Here is a 4,886-nt window from a genome sequence, read left to right on the forward strand (position 1 = left end):
CCCCCCAATTGGTTTTGTCTAATTTTCCTGATGTGATATTTGCAAATGTAGTTTATGATATGTTTATTTCTGGACTTCAATGATTCTTGCACAATTTTCAATAGCAAAATATTTGGTTTGAACAGTTCATGAGTTCAGCACATTTAAATAGTTCTGTTTATTTTTCAGTGCTTCTTGTATAATTTTTCTACCTGATCCATCATTTTTCAAAGATGCACAGAGCTCAGAGACTATTTGAACTGGCCAGTGTGATGCTTTATGACTTCCTTAAGGCAGACCAAGAAAATTCCTGTAACACCTGGGCTCCACATAAAGTTTCCTGTGCTCCTTGAACTCATGAATACAAAGAAAATATTTGCAAAGACAAAAATGTTTCCAAGAGGGCTTGCACCCATTTCTTTTCTGAGGTAGTTCAACCCCGCCACCAGCATGGAATCCACACTCCATCAACCTGTACTCAGGAATAAGGTTTCCTGTACACTGATATATTAAATCATAACGACTTGAGGCTCTGTGAAGTTCATTGGCTAAGCAAGTAGATCCTAATCTATGTCTCTACAGTGTTCAACAGCAACAGAATGGGATTCTTGAAGTTCCACTGGAAGCTTGCAGGAGGCATTTCAAAGCAGGGCCTCAAATGAAAACCAGTCATATGATCCTCAATTTACACAAGTCTCACCAGGCAAGATTTGTAGGCAAGACATGTCTAGCAATGCAATGTCATCTCCACTGGTAGTTTATTCACCAAGTCACTGAAAATTATTTTGAATTTGTCCTCTTGGGATCAAGAACCCCCTCCGCCCCCATGAGTAAGATGAAAAGGGGCTGAGGTTAGGGCCCCATCTGTCGCCTGGAGCGGAGAGTGGCCAGAGGCCCTCCTGGCATGAGAGTGACCTCCTGACCCCCGGCTCATTAGTGCTGTGCTCAGCCAACTGCGCTCCCTTCGTTGGGAGATGTGGCCTGGCCCATTGTTGCTTCTGAACAGCACCAGGGAGGGGAGCTACTGCAAAGCTTTTCTCTTTCCTTCCAGGAAACTTAGATAGTGAGATTAGATCCGATGCAGCGGTGATAAGAAATATAGCACTCCACTCCATATGTTTTAGTAACTCCAAGCCAGACTATTTCACTGCTGACCCATGCCGCAGTACACATGGGTCATTGCAGTCTCTTTCCCAAACTGCCTTTCAGCCACCTGGCTGTGTAGCAGGGCTGCCTGAGGAATCTGAGCCACAGAGGGGAGCTCCAGGCTGCATTTCATGGCACTGAAATGCAGTGCCATGAAGTTGAAAACTTCAACTCTTCATATCCGAGAGTGGAGGGGCTTCCTGAGATTCTTGACGAGACGCTCTCACGTCGCCCCCAATTGCCACTGTGTGCTCTTTGCTTCCCGACACTTGAAATGTGTTCATCTTGACAGATAGATCACATAAATTCCTACCACTGTGAGATATAGGTTCAGATGATACACATTATTTTTTTCCATCAAGTTTCACAGTTTTTAGAGTTATCTAGAACTCCTTTCTAAGCTTTCTGTTCAGAGGATGCATCCTGGATTATATCAGATAAGCACAGCTTTATTACATAAACAGGGAGGAGTCATTTTAGAATTTGTTTCATCTAAGCACTTTTTCTTTTTGGCGAAGTAGTTCAATGTTACACAAGGTGCATGGATCTGGAGTCAGGAAGGCCTGTGTTCAAATCTCTCTCCTGTTACCTGTGCCTCAATAACAGCGCAGACAGTTTGAGCAAGCTACTTAACCTCGCTGAGCTTTATTTTCCTATGCTGTAGGAAGGGGATAACACACGCTTCATTAGTGTCGTTGAAATCAAACTTGTTTGGAGAACATTGAACAGAATAAACCCTCAACAGAAAAAGCTACGTTTCCTTTCTTTTCTCTGTGACAATTAGAGAACCACAAGGAAATGCCAATATTTTAATTGGGGGATCGAACCCAAATTTTAGTTGGGTTCAACATTGCAAAGGGGCAGGGCAGACTATCACACAGCTCCTGGGGCTGGTTACTCGGAAGCCAAGGTTACCTGGAGGTCCTCGGTTGCTCCGGGGTGCAGGGACCACTTTGACATGATCTGGGACAATCTTCCATTCATCAGGGACTGTCCTCTACATGACCATAGGAAAAAATGATTCAAGCTTTTTATGAGTTGAACCATATCCCCCCAAAATTCATATGTTCAAGTCCTAATTCCCAGCACCTCAAAATATGACCTTATTTGGAGATAGGGTCTTTACAGAGGGAATCAAGTCAAAATGTGATCGTTAGGGTGGGCTCCAATCTAATGTGCCTGATGTCCTTGTAAAAGGGGAAATTTGGAGACAGAGACAGACACACACAGAGAGAGAACGCATGTGAACACAAAGACTGTCTACGAGCCCAGGAGCAGACGCCCACCTCACAGCCTCAGAGGGAACCAACGCTGGTAACACCTTGATCCCAGACTTCCAGCCTCCAGAACTGGGAGACGATAAATTGCTGTTGTTTAAGACACTCGGTCTGTGGTACTTCGACGAGGCCCCTATGGAACAGACTACGGAGAGGTCCCACTCACATTGTTCTATGTATTCAGAGGGCTTACAATCTCCTCAGCAGCGCACCCTCCAATCTGCTTCCTAAAAAGATCCCCCTGCTCCGGTCGACACTCCCACCTTGCTGGCTGCATCCTCCTTTGTGGGCAGAAGCTTTCTTCCTTTTCCCAAAAGGCTAGTTTGGGGTTAATTGAAAGTCACTAAAGGTGACTGGGATTAAGCCCAGTTTGTGTCTGTTGTGAACACTTGTGTACAAGTTATTGTGTAGATATATATTTTCATTTGTGTTAAGTAAATACCTACTAGTAGAATTTCTGGGTTACATGGTATACCTGTGTTTAACTTTGTAAGAAAGTGACATACTCTTTTCCAAAGTGTTTGTTCCATTTTGTGAAATACGTTCCTGCCTGCAATGTATGAGGTTTCCATTTGCTCTACTTGCTTGGCAACACTTGGTTTTGTCCATCTTTATCATTTTAGCTGTTCATTAGGAAGTATAACGTTAGATAAAAACAGGCCTGCCCTTAAAAGTCAACTTTAAGAGATACTGATCTAAAGTCAAAATATTTAATAATTCGGCCACCCATGCAATTGAAAGAGCACCCACAACACAATGGGGGGAATAAAATACACAGAATAGCTACAATTCTTGATTAAAATCAGGAAATTACAAACTGTTCATTTTGGGGAAAAAAGGTTTAATAAAATGGCCCTGCTAAATAAAACTGAATTGCAAAGTGAGGTGGTAGAGTAGGTGGAGAGTCCTTCAGTTTCAGACAATGAGAAGTAGATTAAGAAAATGTTTAGAAATACAGCTTGTAGTATATTTTTAAAACAAAATTCCTAAGGTCAGATTAGTTTTTTTCTCTTCTGATATACACAACAGAAAAGAACGACAGTTTAACTGTGTGAGAAATCCCGTTTGGCACAGCATATTCAGTTTATCATAAAATTATCTTTGTAAAAACTTTTTGTTTGGCGATAATGTTAGATTTACAGAAGAACTGCAAAAGTGGTACAGAGGGTTCTCACATATCCTACACCCACCTTCGTATGTGAGCGTCTTACGTAACCATAGAACACTTGTCAAAATTAAGATATTAATCTTGGTATAATACTCTCAATTAAACTGCAGAATTTATTCAGAAAATTCATTCTGTAATGTACGGTGCTATGGGTTATGACAAATGCATAGAGTCAAGTATCCACCACTACAGTCCCCTACAGAACAGCCCCGTCACCCCCAAAGTCTCCTAATTCTGCCCCTTTGTATTCAACCCCTTCCCCACTCTCCAACCCCCAGCAATCACTAATCTGTTTTCTCTCGCTGTTTTTTTGTTTTCCCTGTGTTGGATTGTTAAGTCATGTATATGAAAGAGAGGTTTAGTTTCATAAGACTCTTCCAAACTGTTTTCCAAAGTGGCTACACCATTTTGCATTTCTTCCAGCAATGAATAGTACTATTTCTCCCCTAGTTATCAAATTACCTTTATACAAAGCATATACCATGGCACAGTTGCTATTTATCTTTAGTAGATACTGACTACTGACTACGTTATGGAACATTCTTAACATGATCAAGATTACAACCTATCTGTTGTATGAGTCTCATGGTTTCATTTCTATTTATTTTCTAGCTTTATAGATAATCGAAAAGCAAGTAAGAGATACATACATTATTGGATGTAGATATTAATATAAGGAATTTTGCAGAAGGAAACTATTCTAGTTAACTTTCCACCTTCTAATGTACTAGTTAGAGCCGTACTGCTTGGGTGGACAGCCTTTCACATCTGGCGGCCCTGGCTGGAATTCCAGGATTTCTATGTGAACTTCTGAGTGTGAATAAGTCACTTTAAACTTCAGCTTGCTTATTTCTGAAATAGGGATAGTAAGAGTACCCACCTGTAGGGTTCGTGTGAACAGTAGAAGAGTACTGGCGTATACTAAGTATGGAACATAGTGTAACTCTCAGCTATTTAAAGCATTGCTAAAAAAGATAACTGTATCATTTCTGATTATAGCAGATGAGAAAAAATTTGTTTCCCTTTGGAAGAGAAAGCCTCTCTGTTCAGCTTTTTCTAAGTATTTCTCATGTTCAAGCCAAAAGATATTTTACATTTTGGCAAACATGTTATATGGCATTTGAAAGTGGAATTTCACTTTCAAATTAAAACACTGATTTTTAAAAAATTAAAGTGGAAATTTTGATTTTTTAAAAAAATTGCTACTGTGATATTATAATACCATACAGATGAAAAATCCAAAGTGTGTTATGATGTGTTTCGGAGGGTATTCTTTGTTCATGTTAGAATTCAAGGCCTGGGATGGTGGCTCATGC

The sequence above is a fragment of the Propithecus coquereli genome, unplaced genomic scaffold (assembly GCF_000956105.1).
Source record: "Propithecus coquereli isolate 6110/MARCELLA unplaced genomic scaffold, Pcoq_1.0 Scaffold306, whole genome shotgun sequence".
NCBI lineage: Eukaryota > Metazoa > Chordata > Mammalia > Primates > Indriidae > Propithecus > Propithecus coquereli.